A 21702-nucleotide genomic window follows, 5' to 3' on the forward strand; every position below is an offset into this window, starting at 1 on the left:
CAGAAATCGAGCTCTTTTCATGAATTACGCACAGTGTAGGGAAAGTGTGTGGGGGGAGAGAGAGAGAGCTTTTTCTCCTTCACCCCTTATACTAGAAATTGGGGGGGTAGGGTTCCCAATTGCCCAGTGAGGGCAGGCAGTTGCCCGCCAACTCACCGGGCTTCCCACCACTCATCTGCTGGGCGGCAGGCAGAAGTAGGCCAGCTGGGAGGGTGGCGGCGATCTGCTCACACTGCACACGCACCGCACCGCCGGCACTTCTAGGTTACTCCTGAAGTGCCAGCAACACTCTAGCAATCTCCCCCAACACTCTAGGGTTTCCATAGAGTTTTCATAGGGGCATTGCTAGAACGTCCCATGCGCGCATGGCACTTCCGAGGTAAGCTGCACCTCATGGCCGCATGGATGAGGCTCCCGCTGGAGGCCAGGTAGGACCTGGCAACCCTGCGGGGGCTCACCCTATGAAACTGCAGTTAGAACAGAAAAAAAGTACTTATTTGTACAATGCATCCTTAGCTGATAGAACTCACTGCCACAAGACGTGGGAATGGATGTTCCACCTTGAGACACAGTTTCCTTCTGAGGACCAGAGGCTTGGCATCAATACAGAGATACAGTGCATCAGTACATGGAGGCTCCATCAGTGACCACTCGCCAGGAGTAGACAAGAGTAGACAAGACAATCTTCCGTTGCTGTTAGCCATCCCGAGTCCTCAGAAGAGGACTGGATCGATTCCCACCACCACCACCATTTATCTCACAATTTATTTATTTGGGCTGAAAACTGGGTCGGGACGACTCGTGTCTAGTGTCTGCCAAGGACTGAGCCTTCGAGTGCAAGACTTTCGGGGGGGTGCCCTTGCGTATGCGCAGGAGAGAGAGCCGCCAAAATGGAAAGCTCCGCGTCTGTCCGCATGCGCACATGTGAGGAAGCTGGCGCGTTGTACTCATTAGAGGTGATGTTGTCAGCTCAGCGGGCTTCCTGACAATTTCAAAACCCTTGTTGTCTCTTCCGGCACGAAACAATTATTCCTCTTCCCCCGCCGATTCGCATGTTAACAGAACCTTTAGCGTTTTTTAACCTGGTGTGAAACGCAGTGTGGGGATTGGACACCTCTCCTCCAAACTGACATGCGTAACTCGCGTTTTAACCCCGATCTTTTTCCCTCGGTGAGTTATCCGGCCGCCACCAGTTGGCGTTTCCAGGCACCAGGTAAGATGGAGTCATTGAGATTAAGTCTTGAGGATTCGACTGCTTGCCCACAAGGGTACTTGGCTTGAGGGCCATTGAACCACTTAACCTTTCCTGGCCAGCTTGGTGACCAGAGGGGGTTGTCAAGGACGGCGCATTGTGGTGGGCGGAAAAAGGCTGTTTGCAACAAAAAAAAAATGTTAACAAAAGTGGAGACTGATTGTGCAATCTAAAGCTACTTCTCAACACAGGTGTCTTCGGCTTCTTAAAAAAAAAAACATTGGGATGGGAAAGCTTTTCTTTAAAAAAAAAATCTGGCCAGATATTTGCTAAAAACGGTTGTCACGTCAACTAGAAACATGGTTATTTCAAACATGTGATATGTCGTTCCTGGGACAGGGAAGGAACCAAACCCTACCCTTCTTGGAGTCTGGAGCGGCGGAGTCTGATCTGGAGAACCGGCTTTGATTCCCACCCCCTCCACATGAGCGGCGGAGGCTAATCTGGTGAACTGGATTTGTTTCCCCACTCCTACACACGAAGCCAGCTGGGTGACCTTGGGCTAGTCACAGCTCTGTTAGAGCTCTCTCAGCCCCACCTACCTCACAGGGTGTCTGTTGTGGGGAAGGGAAGGGAAGGTACTTGTAAGCCGGTTTGAGTCTCCCTTAAGTGGTAGAGAAAGTCGGCATATAAAAACCAACTCTTCTTTGGCTTCTTTTTAAAAAAAAACATTGGGGGGGAAGCTTTTTTTAAAAAAGCAACAAAATCTGGCCAGATATTTGCTAAAAATGGTTGTCGTGTCAACTCGAAACATGGTGATTTCTAACATGCGATATGTCGTTCCTGGGACAGGGAAGGGACCGAACCCGACCCTTCTTCCCCAAATCCCCACCCCAAGATTTCCCTTTTTTCAATCACCGTAGCAGATTTAAAGGGAAAACTCTAGTATTAGCATTGGCGAATGGGGGAAGGTGGATTCTAATCACTGTTCAGACATGGAGGGACAGGGAGGGCATCTTGGGCATCTTCTGGACATGGAGTGGGGGTCACTGGGGGTGTAGGGGGGAGGTAGTTGTGAGTTTCCTGCATTGTGCAGGGGTTGGACTAGATGACCCTGGTGGTCCCTTCCAACTCTATGATTCTATGGTATCTTGAAAGTGGAGGGGAGGGGCAGGCTGTTGGATTTCTCCTGCTGTCGCCATGGGAGGTACGAGAAGGGGCCTCGTCCAGAGTTTTCGCTTATTAGTGAGTTTATTTCAATGCAAGCCAGGCCCTATCGGATGCCTCGTCTCTGCCAGACGCTGAGACCGATACCATCTCCGGTTTTGATATATCATTCAAACGCAGAGATGAGATGGTTCCTGAGAGACAAGCTGTTAAATTGCCGTCCCACAAAGATTTATTGACCGTTTTATTAGCGGAGCGTGGAGAGATTTGATTCCGTGGCGTTTTTCGGCCTGTCGTCTCATCATAACTTCCCAAGACCACGTGGACATCAGTTTTTCCGAATGACAGGATACGTTCTGCGGGCAACGAAGTGAGTTTGCTTCCCTTCGCAAATTCTTCTTAGTGGATTTGTGTGTCAAATGTTCAACGGATATTCTCTGAATATTCACCGAATGCCGGGGATCTGTGTCACTCTGTGATGATGCTTGTAATATCAGACAAATACATCTATCTCCCCATCTCTCCATCTATCATTGTGTCCAATTCCCAGCATGCTGTCTGATAACACTTAAAGCCCAATATTCCGTCTCACTTTAGCAATCGACAAGAAACACGTGCGGCCGCCTTATACTGTCAAGGTCATTTTTTGGCCCAAATAGCCGAGTCTCCCCACGTCACAGACAACACAATGACATCGCTCCTGGCGCATACCAAAAGTGACATTGCCGCATCACCGGCGTGAGAGCCAGCGGTTAAGAGCGGTGGTTTGGAGCGGTGGAGTCTGATCTGCAGAACCGGGTTAGATTCCCCACTCCTCCACATGGGCGGCGGAGGCTAATCTGGTGAACCAAGTTGGTTTCCCCACTCCTACACACGAAGCCAGCTGGGTGACCTTGGGCTAGTCACACTTGCTCAGCCCCACCTACCTCACAGGGTGTCTGTTGTGGGGACGGGAAGGGGATTGTAAGCCGGTTTGATTCACCCTTAAGTGGCAGAGAAAGTCGGCATATAAAAACCAACTTCTTCTACCAGCCGAGGCCTTTCTTTGCTCCTTGGAAGTCCTCCAAACCCCCTCCTAGTGGTACTTGGTAACCCTATTCTGTGGTCTGAAGATCAGTTGTCATTAGGGTTGCCAGCTCCAGGTTGGGAAATACCTGGAGATTTGGGGGTGGAGCCTGAGGAGGGCAGAGTTTGGGGAGGGGAGGGTCTTCAAGTGGAGTATAATACCACAGAGTCCACCTTCCAAAGTGGCCATTTTCTCAAGGTGAACTGATCTCTCTATCACCGGGAGATCTGTTGTAATACCAGGAGGTCTCCAGCTACCACCAGGAAGTTGGCAACCCTAGCTGTAATGACAGGAGAACTCCAGACTTCACCTGGAGGTCAGCAACCCTATCCCTTCAACATCACAGCCATAATACAAAGAGGTGTGTAACTCTCTCTACCCATCAGGACTTTGGCTAGGGTTGCCAACCTCAAGGTACTAACTGGAGCTCTCCTGCTGTTACCACCGATCTCCAGCCAATAGATATCAGTTCACCTGTAGAAAATGGCAGCTTTGGCAATTGTGGCATTGAAGTCCCTCCCCTCCCCAAGCCTCGCCCTCCTCAGGCTCCGCCCCCCAAAATCTCCAGGTATTTCCCAACCCAGAGGTGGCAACCCTACCTCTCTGCCTGCTGCCTGGGGCACCTACCCCCCTCGCCCCCTAGACCCTGCGTAGGCATAAGACAGGTTACCTCGCGCTCAACTGGGTGCCCACTCCCTACCAGCGAACAACTGGTTGATGAACTTAAGGTGGATTCTCTGATAAAGGGGGCAGTGCAAAACAACATGTGCAACCGATTCTAGGCAATTGGACTCTATGGCATTGAAGCCCCTCCCCGAACCCTGCCCTCCTCAGGCTTTGCTCCAAAAACCTTCTGCCGGTGGCAAAGAGGGACCTGACAACCCTATCTTTGGCCTACCGGCTCTTTGGACTATCAAGCCACATGAGAATTCTGAAAGCCAGGGAATTCAAAAGCAGCTTGTAACAAAATGGGCTTTTTCGCATGGCTGTTTCACTCGCCTTCCCCCCTCCGACGACTTCAGGGTCTTTGTGTGGATTATGCATGCCGTTTCTGACCATCAGAGGTAGCCTCCCCCTCCCCCTGTATTTCCCCGTGTTTTGCTCGCATTTTCAAATTCAAGATAAAACAGGTCCCTGAAAACGCGAGCAAAACGTGGGGAGACACGGGGCTGTCGAGGCGACCTCTGATGGTCAGAAACAGCATGCATAATCCACACAAAGACCCTGAAGTCGTCGGAGGGGGGACGGTGGGTGAAACAGCCATGCATAAATGACCAATAAAGTAGTCTGTGGAAAAGATCAGAAAAGGTACATCTGCAAATAAAGTCAGCTGCACCAAAAATGGCCTAGTCTACCCATGCAGCCGAAAGAAGTGGTAGAATACAAAGGGGGTAAAGAAACCTGTGCTTCTTAAACTTGCCGGTGGCGAATGCCATTTTTTATTGCTCCCAGTGTGATGGACTCCTTGCAAGTAAAAATGTAGCACATCGGGGAGAGAGAGATGCCAAACCAGCCAGTTATGTAAGGTTGCCACTTCCAGGGTTGGGAAATGCCTGGAGATTTTGGGGGTGGGGCCTGAGGAGGGCGGGGTTTGGAGAGGGGAGGGACTTCAATGCCAGAGAGTCCAATGGACAAAGTGGCCATTTTCTCCAAGGGAACTGATCTCTGTTGCCTGGCAATCAGTTGTAATAGTGGGAGATCTCCAGCCACCACCTGGAGGTTGGCAACCCTAGCCAGGGGAACGTGGGGTTTGGGGAGGGGAGGAATCTCTGTGGGTTATAATGCCACAGAGTCCACCCTCCAAAGCAACCATTTTCTCCAGGGGAAAAGATCTCTGTTATCTGGAGATCAGTTGTAATTCCAAGAAATCTCCAGGCCCCACCTGGACCTTTGGCAACCCTACATTGGACTGGTTTTCTACTTACACTGGGACATTTTGGTGTAGAAGATAGATTTGAAAAATACACTCTGCATTTCTAACACATGCCATATCAAAGGGGGAAAATAAACACATACCTGTCTAAAATTACTAATAAGAAACCACACAAAAAAAAGAGCACAGTTTTCATAATATAGGCAAAGTCTGGGTCATTTCTCTGTTTGGGGTTACAAAGGCACACAAAAAAAGTCCTTTTTCCCCCCTAAAAATGTGTAAACAGCATTTGAGTTTCCTGAATATATATGTGAAAAGAGCTATAATTTTACACCGGTTGCAAATCTGATCTCCTTCTGTAGACAGCACATTCTTCTCTCCCATAACCACCACTGCCCCGAACCCTTAACTATAGTAATTTTTTATGACATTTAAACCATTCTCCCCTCCCCTTCCTTGACTAATCATTAAACAAATAGACTAAGCATGTCTGAAACACACACGCACACACACAGTCACAAAAGCAATTTTTGCTGGTCTTATGACAACTAGCATTGATTCCGGCCGATCTATCAGTCATCCTCATAATTTTCTCCTGCCCTTTCTGCAGGAAACAGCAGCTCACGATAGGTTGCGTAGTCCTTCTCTCCGCCTAGAGATTCCTCAGATGTTTTGCTCAGCCTCCCAATCTTCCTCTGCATCTCTGGGCTTTGAACAACAGAAGTCCGAAGCTTTCGGGTTTAGCGCCTCCAGAGCTAGTCACGCGGGTCTCCAGATTAGGACGGTGGAAGTCAGCGGGGGAAACCAGTTTGACACTGTGTGTCTCCATGGTTGGAGAGCCAGCGTGGTGTGGCGGTTGAGAGCGGTGGGCTCTAATCTGGAGAACGGGGTTCGATCCCCCACCCCTCCGCGTGGAGCTTGCTGGGTGACCTTGGGCCAGTCACAGTTCTCTCCGAACTCTCGCAGCCCAGGCGGAGGCAGGCAAGGGCAAACCACCTCTGAAGGTCTCTTGCTTTGAAAACCCCACGGTGTAGCCGTACGTCAGCTGTGACTTGACGGCATGTTCCTCCGCCACCGCTCTCCGTGGTTGCATGCCCCACTAGGGGTGCCAGATCTGGGCTGGGAAATTCCTGGGGGTTTGGGGGTGGAGCTTGGGGAGGGTGGGGTTTGGAGGGGGGAGGGACCTCAGCGGGATATAATGCCACACATTCCACAGGAACTGATTCCTGTTTTCCGGAGATCAGTTGTCATTCCAGGAGATCTCCAGATCCCACCTGGAGGGTGGCAAGCCTGATTCTTCTCTGATGCTTCACGCAATCAGGAATCTTCAGATTCAGCCATTTTTGCTTTACTGGGAGCTTGGAAGCCTGCTAGGATTGCCGACCTCCAGGTACTAGCTGGAGATCTCCTATTACAACTGATCTCCAGCTGATAGAGATCAGTTCCCCTGGAGAAAATGGCCGCTTTGGCCATTGGACTCTGTGGCATTGAAGTCCCTCCCCTCCCCGAACCCCACCCTCCTAAGGCTCTGCCCCAAAAACCTCCCGCTGGTGGCAAAGAGGGACCTGGCAACCCTAAGGCCTGCACAGGTGATCTGCTCCTTTCCACCGGTGCTTCCATTAGAAAGAAATTGGGTGGGAGGAATCAGGGAGATTCATTCAGACCACAGGCTGATCCCAAAAGATGAAAGGCCTCGCTTTCAAATCCAGTGGGTCTCTTGAAGCTAAGTCTCTTGGGCTGGAAGAAGGTCTATCTACTGCGCATGTGTGTATATGAATATGCATGAACAACACTATTCATACGGATGATTCCTTCCATCCCTCCCATGACCACCTGTCCAGCTAGTAAATCCTGCTGAATGCACTTGAGTTACAGCTGTTCTCTAACTAGTATGATTGGAATCTGTTGCCAGATTCAATCTGCTCATAAAGCTTCTGGAGTTTAAAAACAGCCATCATTGGTGGCGTGTGGTTGGGGTGTGTGTGAGAATGTGCAATTCGCACCAGTCTCCCAAGAGTGTTTGTGCAAGGGCATTTGGGAGGGGCCGTGGCTCAGTGGTAGAGTATTCTTGGCATGCAGAAGGTTCCAGGTTCAATCACCGGCCTCTCCAGTTAAAAGGGACTAGGCAAGTAGGTGATGTGAAAGACCTCAGCCTGAGACCCTGGAGAGCCGCTGCTGGTCTGAGTAGACAATACTGACTGTGATGGACCAAGGGTCTGACACAGTATAAGGCAGCTTCATGTGTTCATGTATGTTCAAGGGCATGATATTGCATTGATTTGCACGTGCAAAACATTGCGGAGGATGAACTCTCTCTCCGTCGTCCTCCCCTCCTTCCTCCAAAGAGCTCAGGGAGGCATGCAGGGTTCTCCTCGCCTCCACAACAACCCTGTGAGGTAGGCAGGGTTGGAAGAAAGCGGCCAAAGGTCCGACGGCGAGCATCATGGCAGAATGGGGATTTCTCAGCCGGGCAGATGCTCAGATTGAGCGTCGGAGTCGTCGAAACGGAGGGCGAGGGGAATCGGAGCTGGTGAAACTCCAGTGGAGTGAGGCTCTATGGGGGATGGCCCTGGCCGCACAGCAGGACTGACCCTGCGATGCAGCCGCAGGAAGAAGACAAAGAATGCTTAGCTCGGGGAAATTGCCTGCCGGTTCTCACTGTTTTCGTCCGGTCGCTTGGTGGTGTTTGCTTAACGCCCATTGTGAGGCCTTGCAACGTTTCATGCCTGGATGGTTAGAGAGAAAAGCTTTCACAACACAGGGATTAGGGCACGTCCCAAAACAGGCTGGAGCAGCAGAAGGCAAATGGCGGAAACCCAACTCTTGAAGTCAGAAGTCAGGGCCGAACTACAAGCAACGGTTGGCACGGGTCCATCCCATGGCTGCTGACTCCGGTTTAGAAGCTTTTGTTCTTTAAAAATTGCCATGAGGCCCTGGTCCTGATCGGGTGCATGGCTCAGGGCCCCCAAGAGTGCTTCTCCCCCCCCCCCAATGCCAGCGTGGTATAGTGGTTAAGAACAGTGGGTTGGAGAGGTGAACTCTGATCTGGTGAACTGGATTTGTTTCCCCACTCCTACACACGAGGCCAGATGGGTGACCTTGGGCTAGTCACAGGTCTCTTAGAGCTCTCTCAGCCCCACCTACCTCACAGGGTGTTTGTTGTGGGGAGGGGAAGGGAAGGTGATTGTAAACCGGTTTGATTCTTCCTTCAGTGGTAGAGAAAGTCAGCATATAAAAACCAACTCCTCTTCTTCTTCTTCTTCTTCTTCTTCTTCTTCTTCTTCTTCTTCTTCTTCTTCTTCTTCTGAAACTGCCATTGTGGGGGGGGGGCTCTTTCTGAACCAGAAAAGGCACAGAGGAAAACAAGAGGTCCTGGGGCCGCCATGCCAAGCGCCTGATCTGAATCGGGGCCTCAAAGCAATTTTAAGGAACTGCACATTTTTCTAAAATGGTGTTGGTGACCAGGGCTTGGACCTGCGCCCACCATCACTTGGGGTTGAGGTCTCAGGATTTCGCTCGCAAGGTCACAATTTTGGGTGCGTATTTATTTGTGTGTGTGTGTTGCTCAATTTTTGACTTTTTTTTATTTAAGCAATGGGGCTGGTGTGATATTGGGGGGAAAGCAGAAGAGCTGAGGACACAAAAGTTGTCCCATGTTGGATCAGACCCAAAATCCAGCATTCTGGCCGATCAGGCATCTCTGGGAATCCCAGAGCACGGAAGTGGTGGTGTCGACCTTCTGCCGTGGTGCTTCTGCCCATGTGTTGCATTTGGTCCCCGGAAGGCACTGCCTTGTGGAAGAAAGCTCCCCCACCCTCCCCAAAAAAGGGCCACTTGATTCCATGTTGCATGTTCAGTCCTCCTGCCATGATTCCCTGGTTTGAATCCTGTCCTTTCCAAAATGCTTCTTGATTGACATGGAATTAGAGAATGCCATTTGACTCTTTGAACTCTGGGGTGCATGCACATGTGCACAGGCCTGTATGCATTTACTCACCAGGAATAATGTGGAAGGGTTATTTTTGGATCATCGGGATGGGAGAATCAACAGTTCCACGACATTCTGTTCCTTCTTTGTTTGGGATTTTCCCCCATGCTCTGCATTCGACTCCTCTTTAATTCCAGTTGAACTAGGAGCATTGCTCAAATCAGCTCTGGAACTGGATGGTGGATCATTTGCCACAGCTCTGAGATCCTTCTTTTCCTTTGCATGCGTTACAGGTGCGCATTTGCACATTGATAAAACTCAATCAAGATGCAACCGTGGTGCCCTTATATGTATGATGGCTTTGAGAGTCTTCTTGTGTTGTGTTCACCAGTGCCCAGGGGCACTCCTGCGCATTGATAAAACACCACGCTTGCGTGCACACAAAATCTTTTTTGATACAACTGCATGTACAAAGACATCGAGGAAGCTTTGCCATACTGCGGTTGCACATTGGCACCATAGAGGGGGAGAAAAGGTACAAACTATTGGAAGGGACAGAAAGCTGCAGCTAAATGCACATGCACGGCACATTGTGGCTATATAAATGGAACGGTGGAGGATTCCGAAGGCATCGTTTCCACTTCAGAAACCACCCTAGATCGTTCAGAGCTCCAAAATCTGGGGAGAGATTAGGATGTGGAGGATTTAAAAAAAAAACCTTCATAGGTGGAAGCCAAACTTTCTCCTGACTACAATGAACCCAGTAAGAGGAATCTGCCGATCCTGACGACTGTTTCTTGGCCACACTAGACAGAGTCAGAATGGGCTGATAGAAATACATTTCTGCCTGGATGATGTTTCTAGTGTTCAGGAGGAAAAACACTGGTCCCCAGAATAATATTCAGAGCCAGCGAAAAACAAAAGGCACCAAACACACAGTCCGCTAACTTATTTATGTCTCTCATTTGGATCTTCTCCAAGAAATTAGGGGAGGGGGTACAGAGGTTATGCCCAACAGGGCTGGCTTGAAACCAATCTGTCCCCTACCCAGGGCAGCTGGTACCCCTGCTTGGAACGGGCTCTTGATGCTTCCTGGTCGGAGTTGGGCTCTCCCGCGATTTACACGAAAGCCATATTTGTACTGAGCTAAAAAATGAGAAGAGGAAACACACACACAAACACAAAACCTTCTTTTGGGGGGACAGTGGAAATAAGAGACGACGGCGGCCTTGGATTGTTGTGCTGTGTTCTTGTTTGTACATAGACTTCAGGGGTGTGGGGTGGATTACAACTTGTCAATGTTACTTTATAACCTTTCTTAATATCCTGTGCTAATCTCAGAAGATAAATCTATAAATATATCTGGATTATACATGTTACCCGGTTGGCTTCTTTCTGCTTTCCTGAGGGCGGGTTAAAACGTAGGGTTGCCAGCTCCAGGTTGGGAAATACCTGGATATTTTGGGGGTGGAGCCTGAGGAGGGCTGGGTTTGGGGAATGGAGGGACATCAGTGCCATAGAGCCCAAGGGCCAAAGCAACTGTTTTTCGCCAGGTGAACTGATCTCTGTCACCTGGAGACCAGTTGTAATAGCGGGAGATCTCCAGCCACCACCTGGAGGATGGCAACCCTATTAGGGCAGGAAGACTCAGTTTTGAAAGGATGCATCAGGGCATATGACAGCAGAGGCATCCTTGACATGAGGTAAGGGGAGGTGGACCTACAACTAGGGTTGCCAACTTTGGGCTGGGAAATTCCTGAACATTTGGGGAGACTGGGGTTTGGAGAGGGGAAGGATCTCTGTGGGGTATGTTGCAATAGAGACTACCCTCCAAAGCAGCCATTTTTTCCAGGGGCACTGATCTCTCTAGTCTGGAAATCAGTTGTAATTCTGGGAGATCTCCAGGTCCTGCCTGGAGGTTGGCAACCCTAGCCCACAGCAGCTGGTGGGTTTTGGCTACTATCAATAGAGACAAGATTGTAATGAATAGGGTTGCCAGCTCCAGGTTGGGAAATACCTTGAGGTTTAGGGGTGGAGCCTATGGAGGGCAGGCTTGGAGTGGGAGGGACTTCAATGTCATAGAGTCCAATTGCCAAAGTGACCATTTTTCTCCTGGTAAACTGATCTCTGTTGCCTGGAGATCAGTTGTAATAGTGGGGGATCTCCAGGAACCACCTAGTAATGAAGGCAAGAGGGACTAGATCTATGGGACCATCAGGAAAACCAAGGTCCCTGCCTTCAAGGGACTACCAAGCCAAATTTAGACAGGGGTGGGAAGAGAACCAAGTGGCAAGTTGCAACAGCAACAAAAGGTGAATGGAGCAATGCAAAAAATGGAGAGAAAGGGTTGCCAACCTCCAGGAACTAGCAGGAGACTTCCTGCTATTACAACTGACCTCCAGCCATTAGAGATCAGTTCTCCTGGAGAAAATGGTTGCTGTGGCCATTGGACTCGATGGCATTGAAGGGACGGACTTCAATTGCCAAAATGCCCATTTTCTCCAGGGGAACTGACTTCTATCGGCTGGAAATCAGTTGTAATACTGGGAGATCTCCAGCTAGGACCTGGAGGTTGGCAACCCTAAGGGTCAGCCCTGGTTCGTCCTTGGATGGGAGACCACAAAGGATGTCCAGTTGCTACACAGAGGAGGAGGAGGAGGAGGAGGAGGAGGAAGAGGAGAAGAAGAAGAAGAAGAAGAAGAAGAAGAAGAAGAAGAAGAAGAAGAAGAAGAAGAAGATGGGGCTGAGAGAGCTCTAAGAGCGCTGTGACTAGCCCACGGTCACCCAGCTGGCATCAGGTGGAGGAGTGGAAAAACAAATCAAATTCACCAGATTAGAGTCTGCCACTCATGTGGAGGAGTGGGGAATCAAACCCGGTTCTCCAGATTGGAGTCCACTGCTCCAAATCACTGCTCTTAACCACTACTCCATGCTGGCTCTCCAGCATGGTAGGCAATGGCAAACCACTTCTCAACATCTCTCGCCGTCAGGGTCACCAGAAATCGGCTGCGATTTGACAGCCCTTTTCACCACCACCAGTGAGTTTAAACAATGCTGATCATTCCGTACGCAGAACTCCCAGCTTATCATGGAGTTCGACCTTCAGGTAACAGGTTTGTTTCTTTGTTTGTGTCATTTATAGTCCACCTTTCTCAGGGAGACTCGAGAATGGTTTTGCAAAAGACTTTTCCCTGCTGGGGAGCTTTGGGATGAGTTCTGGATGAGATGGGCCACCGATCCAGGCTTCACAAGACAGCTTTATTGTGGGAAGGGGTTGTGGCTAGGATTGCCAGGTCCCTCTTCATTTGCCTGAGGAGGGAGGGGTTTGGGGAGGGGAGGGACATCAATGCCATTGAGTCCAATTGCCAAAGTGGCTATTTTCTCCAGGGGAACTGATCTCTATCAGCTGGAGGTCAGTTGTAATAGCAGGAGACCTCCAGCTAGTACCTGGAGGTTGGCAACCCTACTTGTGGCTCAGTGGCAGAGCAACTGCTTGGCAAGCAGAAAGTTGCAGGTTCGATCCCTGTCACTGCCAGTTAAGGGATCTCCATTAGCAGGTGTGGAGAAAGACCTTTCTCCGCTGGAGAGCCGCCGCCTGCCAGAGCCGACAACATGGAACTCAAAGGACCACTGGTAGGGTGGTTGCCAGCTCCGGATTGGGAAATACTTAGAGATTTGGGGGGGGGGGGATGGAACCTGAGGAGGGTGTAGTTTGGGAAGGGGAGGGATTTCAATGGGGTGTACTGCCATACAGCCCACCTTCCAAAGGGGCTGTTTTCTCTAGGGGAGCTGATCTGTGTTGCCTGGAAATCAGCTGCAATCCCAGGAGATCTCCAGCCGCCACCTGGAAGTTGGCAACCCTAACCACCGGTCCCTTGGCAAAAGGCAACTTCTTATGTTTGCACTCAACCTGCAAACATGTTTATGTGTTGAGCAGAGACCCATCCCTTCTCTCACTCACACATGGCTGAGCCGTCAGCGGAATAAGGGATGGATTAGCACAAATGGGAAATTGTTTGCCTCGTCAGCCGTGGGTGGAAAAAACCCTCTCGGCAGAATTATTTACAGTTTTTCCACCAGTGGTGATAAGGAGATTGAAGATGCAGGATTTAATTACCACTGGGAGCTACCCCCCTGGGGGGGATGATTAAGCTCTGTCTATCATAGACTCACATGCTAAGGAAACTACTCCCTTACCATTCCAGTATATAGGATTTCGGGAAGTTGGGGTTGAGAAAGAGGTATCAGGTAGGGTGGCCAGTCCTCCCACTATAGTGGGAGACCTCCCAACCCAGCCCCCACAGCTTAGGGTTGCCAGGTTGCTTAGATTGCCCAACTTGGAAGTGGGGATTGTGTGCGTGCACTGACGCAATCGCGTCGGCACAGCCACGCACATGCGATCCCTGCCTCAGCTCCGCCCCAAAAACCTCCCACCAGAGCTGAGGGGGGACCTGGCAACCCGACCACAGCTCCTTCTGCTGCTAGGTGGAGCACCAGGACCAAAATTGAGGTGGGGGAAGATAGGCTTACCAGTTGCCCACTAATGGCGGGCAAACACCCGGTAATTCTTTCCGATGCCTGCCGACGCTCATCTGGTCAGCAGAAGAAGAAGTAGGCCTGCTAGCTGATCCCTCTGTGACTTCAACCTGCCATTCTGAGACTTGGCAATCCCAACGGCATCTCAAACCATGCAAAATATCGAAAATTTCCGCTGTTTCCCATCTCTTGAAAGACTTTTAAAGGGGGAATGGACAAAATTCATGGAGGGCGGAGCTATCAATTACTGCTAGTTATGATGGATTACCTCCTCTCTCCAGTACCAGTTCGGAGAGGAGCTGTGGCTCAGTGGTAGAGCCTCTGCTTGGCATGCAGAAGGTCCCAGGTTCAATCCCCGTCACCTCCAGTTAAAGGGACTAGGCAAGTAGATGATGTGAAAGACCTCTGCCCAAGACCCTGGAGAGCCGCTACCCGTCTGAGTAGACAATACTGACTTCGATGGACCCTGGATCTGATTCAGTATAAGGCAGCGGTGGAAGAAAAAAAAGGGGAATGAAACCCAACCTAAAAAAAAAAGCTGGGTACCCGAGGTTGGGTGAGAGGAAGATTTATATAAGTCTATGTAGAAATATTACAAATATAATTTATTAGAAGCGCTATGCAAAATTAAAAATTATTTAAAAGCATTAAAATAGCACAATGGCAAAACTTAGGTTGATATCTATAACCACAAACCCAAACGCGTTTCGGCCTCTAGGGCCTTCATCAGTGGTTAGTTAAAACCTTTTCTTAAGTCTGCACACATATATAGAAATACAATGATGTAAACAAATGCAAATACAAACAGTTTAAAACCCAACCAGGTAAGTGAATATGTTGTAAAGTTTATTCTCAATTATTCAAACAATTGGTATGTTGGGTGGTTGTTGTAGTACTGGTTAGTATAAGTCTCTCGTATATTTTGTGTGCAGATATCAACCTGGTGAAGCAGTTTGGGTTTTAAACTGTTTGTATTGTGCTATTTTAATGCTTTTAAAGAATTTTAAATTTTGCATAGAGCTTCTAATAAATTATATTTGTAATATTTCTACATAGACTTATATAAATCTTCCTCTCACCCAACCTCGGGTACCCAGCTTCAGTATAAGGCAGCTTTATGTGTGCGCATGTGTGTACCAGAGGCAGTATGCCTCTTTATGGCCATTTATGCAGGGACGTTTTCCTGCGGTCACCCCCGCCGACTGCTTTGGGGCTTACTTTTGATTATGCATGCCTTTCCCCACCATCAGAGGTCGCCTCACTCTCCCCGCACATTTCCACACATTTTGCCGTGTTTTCCGGATTCTCGCTAAAACAGCACCCAGAAAACACTCACAGGGAAGCAGAGACAGGCGGGTGCTGTTGCAGTCGTTCTGCTTGTGGGTTTCCTAGAGGCAGCTGGTCAGGAAGTGCATGAACCGTATGCTGGACCTGATGGGCCCTTGGCCTGATCCAGCGTGGCTCTTCTTGTGATTGTTCATTCTGTATGTCAAGGCTGGAATAGGACAAATTCCATCCAGAACTACATTCTGGTCACCAACTGTGGTCAGCTAGAAGCTGTTGAGGAGCCCCTAAAATGGGGCATGGAGGCAACAACTCCTCCAGACTCTCCCCAGCATGGAATCATAGAGTTGTAAGGGACCACCAGGGTTGTCTTGTCCAACCCACTGCACAATGCAGGAAATTCACAACTCGCTCCCCCCACCCACCCCCCAGTGACCCCCATTCCATGCCCAGAAGATAAGAACATAAGAACATAAGAAAGGTCCTGCTGGATCAGACCAAGGCCCATCAAGTCCAGCAGTCTGAACTTCACACAGTGGCCAACCAGGGGCCTCTAGGAAGCCCACAAACAAGACGAGTGCAGCAGCACCATCCTGCTTGTGTTCCACCGCACCCAAAATAATAGGCATGCTCCTCTGATACTAGAGAGAATAGGTATGCAGCATGACTAGTATCCATTCTAACTAATAGCCATGAATACCCCTCTCCTCCATGAATATGTCCACTCCCCTCTTAAAGCCCTCCAAGCTGGCAGCCATCACCACATCCTGGGGCAGGAAGTTCCACAATTTAACTATGTGTTGTGTGAAAAAATACTTCCTTTTATCTGTTTTGAATCTCTCACGCTCCAGCTTTAGCAGATGACCCCGTGTTCTAGTATTATGGGAGAGGGAGAAAAACTTCTCCCTGTCCACTCTCTCCAAACCATGCATAATTTTATAGACCTCTATCATGTCTCCCCTCAGTCGCCTTCTTTCCAAGCTAAACAGCCCTAAGCGTCTTAACCACTTCCCATAGGACAGTTGCTCTAGTCCCCTAATCATTTTGGTTGCTCTTTTCTGCACCTTCTCAAGCTCTGTAATATCCTTTTTTAGGGGTGGTGACCAGAACTGTACACAGTATTCCAAGTGTGGTCTCACCATAGATTTGTACAAGGGCAGTATGATATCAGCAGCTTTAGTCTCTATTCCTCGTCTAATTATGGCCAGCATGGAATTTGCCTTTTTTACAGCAGCCGCACACTGGGTTGACATCTTCATTGAGCTATCCACTACCACCCCAAGATCCCTGGTCTGTTGCTGCCAGCACAGATCCCATCAGTGTATATGTGAAGTTGGGATTTTTTGTCCCAATACGCATCACTTTACACTTACTCACATTGAATCTCATTTGCCATTTTAATGCCCATTCTTCCAGTATGCAGAGATCCTTCTGGAGCTCTTCACAGTCCGATTTTGTTTTAACCACCCTAAATAATTTGGTGTCATCTGCAAACTTGGCTACTTCACTGTTTAACCCCAAGATGGCCAAGGTGCCCTCCCTCCCATCATCTGCTTAAGGTCATAGAATCAGCATTGCTGACAGATGGCCATCTAACCTCTTCTTAAAAACCTCCAGGGAAAGAGAGCTCACCACCTCCCGAGGAATCCTGTTCCACTAAGGTACCACTCTAACTGTTAGAAAATTCTCCCTAATGTCTAGATGGAAACTCTTTTGATTTAATTTCAACCCATTGGTTCTGGTCCAGCCTTCTGGAGCAACAGAAAACAACTCGGCACCCTTCTCTATATGACAGCCCTTCAAATACTTGAGGATGGTTATCATATCACCTCTCAGTCTTCAGGCTAAACATACCCAGCTCCTTCAACCTTTCCACATGGAGGTTCCAATCAGATATAATAGCCACTAGGCCGATTCCTCTACACGTTTGCCTTTGACTTGTCCTATAAATCCTCCTCCTCCGAGAATCCGAGGGAGCAAACGCGTTTCCGAAGCCAAAGCGGCGATGATCGGTGAAAACCACAGCATAAGTTGCAGTTTTGCTTTTGGAAACCGAGCCTTCCCCAAGGAGGGTTTCTTTGACCGGCTTGCGTCTGAGCTCACCAGCCAGGCTGGCCAAGGGAGTGAGGAAAGGCGGGGAGGACGTTGTGTTTGCAAGAGGTAAGCCTGACAGCGAGAAGATGGGCCGAGCAGACGTGCTGGAGGAACGGCACACGGGGAAGCATCGCGTTCCAGCGCACATGGGGAGAGCAGGAGAGACCACATCGCTCTGCAGTTGAATTGCACCTGAGAATCACACACACAGAGAGAGAGACTGTGTGTATGTGTGTGTGTGTGTGCATTGTGCTGTGTGTGTTTACTTTCTGGCCAGCTCATTACCTGGTAAGCGGCTGACAGACCAGAGGGAGTTCAAAGAAAACGGGGGGAGGAATCCACACTGGGGGAGTTGAGAGAAATACAGAAACTAAAGGGACTCGGCTCGGGAAGGGAAGATTAAAAAGACTAAATCTGGCTTACAGTGGCTGAAGGAGGCAAGGCGGGGAAAGCTCCTCGCTTCAGAAAAGGGGGAGACGGAGCCCAGGAAGCAGAGCCAGGCGGAGAGAACCCGGGGCTAAAGTGGGATTAAGGCTGAGAAACGCTTTGGCAGCCAAAAGAAATCCAATCAGGAAGGAGGCAGCCGGGGAGGTGGACACGACAGGGAAAGGCCTGTCAAAGTCACCCCCTGCTTCTATCAAAGCAGAGCCTGAAGGGACAGGTTGGAGCTCCAGAGTTGGAGCGCGGCCTCCCTCTGGACTGGCAGGGCCGGTTCCCTGGTAAAGCTGGCAGAGCGTTGGGTTGCCAACCTCCAGGAAACAGCTGGAGATCTCCTGCTGTTACAACTGATCTCCAGCTGATGGAGATCAGATCACCTGGAGATAGGAATGCCAACCTCCAGATACTAGCTGGAGATCTCCTGCTATTACAACTGATCTCCAGCCGACAGAGATCAGTTCACCTGGAGAAAATGGCCGCTTTGGCCATTGGACTCTATGGCATTGAAGTCCATCCCCCTCCCCAAGCCCTGCCCTCCTCAGGCTCTGCCCCAAAAACCTCCCACCGGTGGCAAAGAGGGACCTAGCAACCCTACCTGGAGAAAATGACCGCTTTGGCCATTGGACTCTATGGCATTGAAGTCCCTCCCCAAACCCTGTCCTCCTCAGGCTCCAGTCCACACACACCCTGCAAATCTCTAGGTATTTCCCAACCCAGAGCTGGCAACCCTATAGCTGGAGATCTCCTGGGATTATAACTGATCTCCAGGTGACCGAGATCAGTTCCCCTGAAGAAAATGGCTTCTTTGGCAATTGGACTCTATGGCATTGAAGTCCCTCCTCTCTCCAAACCCCACCCTCCTCAGGCTCCACCCTAGGGTTGCCAACCTCCAGATACTAGCTGGAGATCTCCTGCTATTATAACTGATCTCCAGCCAATAGAGATCAGTTCACCTGGAGAAAACGGCCGCTTTGGCAATTGGACTCTACGGCATTGAAGTCCCTCCCCAAGCCCCGCCCTCCTCAGGCTCCGCCCCAAAATCCTCCCACCAGTGGTGAAGAGAGACCTGGCAACCCTAAACGCCATCCTCCAGCTGGGGCCTGGAATTCTCCAAGAATTAGGGTTGCCCACCTCCAGGTGGTAATATGAAATCAATACCTCTGTGTACACAAGCAGTTACTCAAAAGCTGACACCGATAAATTCATAAATCAAGGTTGCAAAAGACACACATTGTATTAAACAACCACAATAACACCAACAACAGCAACACACAGGGGTCGTAAATAAACACTTTCTTGTGAATCACAATGCTCAGTCCCATAAGCGAATAAATATTTCTTTCCCAACAGATATGGGTAAGTATTCTTCTCCAGCAACGGGAAGATCCAAGGTTAAAGAGGAAGATGAGGGTAGAAGAGGAAGATGACCGTTTCAAACTTTCTTCAGTTCCCCTTCATGGACCTATGTTCCATGTTGCTTATTGCATACAAACAAGTCTTTCCACAACCGTCTTTCACAGGTTCCTGTCCTGGATACAAGTCTATGGCATAAAACCCCATTGAAGTCCCTCCCCCTCTCCAAACCCCACCCTCCTCAGTCTTCACCCCAAAAATCTCCAAACCGGAGCTGGCAGCCCTGCTCAGAATTACAGTGGATCTTAAGGTTGCCAACCTCCAGGGACTAGCTGGAGATCTCCTGCTATTACAACTGATCTCCAGCCAATCCGTTCCCCTGGAGAAAATGGCCGCTTTGGCAATTGGACTCTATGGCATTGAAGTCCCTCCCCTCCCCAAACCCCGCCCACCTCAGGCTCCACCCCAAAAATCTCCAAGTATTTCCCAACCCAGAGCTGGCAGCCCTAAGGGACAGTCCTAAATCTAGCCATCTTGGCTTGGATCTGATTGGCAGCAGAGCGGGTCCCAGGAGGGATAGATTTACCTTGCTTGGGAGCGACCAAATTCCTTGAATTGGCCCTGATTACAGAAGCTACAAGGAACCGTCTGACTCCCATCCAGAGAGTTGGCTTTTGAAAAAGCTGAGGGCTTTCCCTTCACTAAGAGATGTTTCCCACGGGCAGCATTGGCCTTTGGGCTGATTCATTGCTGATGGCGACAATTTTATTGAAGTCACATGTGCCCTGATAGAGCACTGGCTCTATGTGTCGAAGAAGACCCCGGGCTCAGCCCTGGACATCATCTAAAAGGGCTGCAGTTAACAGAGGTGGCAAAAGACCTTTCTCTTCTTGAGACCCCAGAGATCAGCTGCCAGTCTGAGGTGGCAGCAGTGAATCAGATGGGGGGGGGTCAGTTGTACAGAGGGTAAGGTTGCCAAACTCCAAGTGCCAGAGTGGTGTGGAGAGCCAGTGTGGTCTAGTGGTCAAGAGTGGCAGACTCTGATCAGAAGAAGAAGAAGAAGAAAAAGAAGAAGAGTTGGTTTTTATATGCCAACTTTCTCTACCACTTAAGGGAGAATCAAACTGGCTTACAATCACCTTCTCCTCCCCTCCCCACAACAGATATCCTGTGAGGTGGGTGGGGCTGAGAGAGCTGTGACTAGGCCAAGGTCACCCAGCTGGTTTCGTGTGCAGGATTGGGGAAACAAACCCAGTTCACCAGATTAGCCTCCGCCGGTCATGGAGTGGGGAACCGAACCCGGTTCTCCAGATCAGAGCCCACCGCTCCAAACCACCGCTCTTAACCACTACACTACACTGGTAAGAAGCATCCATTTTGAGCTCCCTTGGCCGCCACTGACCCCTTCCCTGAGCCCCCGACTAAGCCGCCGGCCACTGCACGAAGAGGTCCCCCAACCCGGCTCCCTGCTCCGCTCTTTATCTCTGCGCTTTTGTGTTTGAATTTCTGGCTGTGGCAGAGACTGGCTTTTCTGGTGGTATTATGATGATTCTCCCCCCCCCCCCCTCTGCAAAAGTAATTTCCCGCTTGGACCTTGGAGGAACCCATTCGCGGCTGACAAAAGAGAAGCCGGGGTGCTCTATTAAACTCCAGACCTCTATCAATCTCCAGCGCGCGGCATTAGCGGTTGGCGTGCTCCGGCTGCACTGCCGGCTGCGCTCCGCTGCTCAACATGAATTTCAATAGTGCCCATAATAAAGCGCTGGCTCAGGAAAGCCTAGGCTGGCAGCAGCGGGGTGGGGCAGGGAGGAGGTGAAGAAGAAGAGCTGGCTTTTATACCCCGCTTTTCTCTGGTGAAGCTGAAAATGTGGAAGGAGACTTAAATGAATTGCCCTTACACATGCGCGGGTTCTGGCTAAACAGCCAACTTAGGCCTTTTATCAGGGTTGCCAGGTCCCTCTTTGTCACTGGTGGGAGGTTTTAGGCGCTGGGCCTGAGGAGGGCGGGCTTTGGGGAGGGACTTCAATGCCCTAGAGCGCAGTTGCCAAACGGTCCATTTTCTCCAGGGGAACTGCTCTCTATTGGCTGGAGATCACTTGCAATAGCGGGAGATCTCCAGCTACTACCTGGAGGTTGGGAAAGATCCAGACAGCACTCACAAATTGTAATACAAAAGTAAGCTTTATCAAAGTGTGAAATAGTGCAAAAGGTGCAAAATATATATACAAGGATGACGAAGATACACATACAAAATAAATAATGGAAGTCCAATATGATATCAAGTTCAAATGTCCAAAGACACAAAGTAGGTAAATATCCTGAAAACAGGTAAGTCAATATTTATAATCCAGTATGGACTTCTGTTGTACTTATAGACAACTGAAGGAGCAGATGTCCCAGGAGAGAGCCACAAAGGGAAGGTGACCGGACGTGTTGTCTAGATTCAAATCACGTTTCGCACATGGCTACCTGGAGGTTGGCAACCCTAGGTGGGGCAGTTGGGGCTCAGTCTCATGCAGGGAATGGGATGCTGGTGTCCTAGGGTTACCAACTCTGGGTTGGGAAATTCCTGGAGATTTGAGGGTGGAGCCTGGGAAGGGTGGGGTTTGGGGACCTCAGCAGGTACAACGCCATAGTGTCCATCCTGAAAAGCAGTCATTTTCTCCAGGGGAACCGATCTCTGCAGTCTGGAGATCAATTGTAACTCGGAGAGAACTGTAGGCCCCAGCTGGAGGTTGGCAAACTTATGTTGTCCCTCTCTGATGACTTCA

This window comes from Euleptes europaea, chromosome 7 (genome assembly GCF_029931775.1).
Source record: "Euleptes europaea isolate rEulEur1 chromosome 7, rEulEur1.hap1, whole genome shotgun sequence".
Classification (NCBI taxonomy): Eukaryota; Metazoa; Chordata; class Lepidosauria; order Squamata; family Sphaerodactylidae; genus Euleptes; species Euleptes europaea.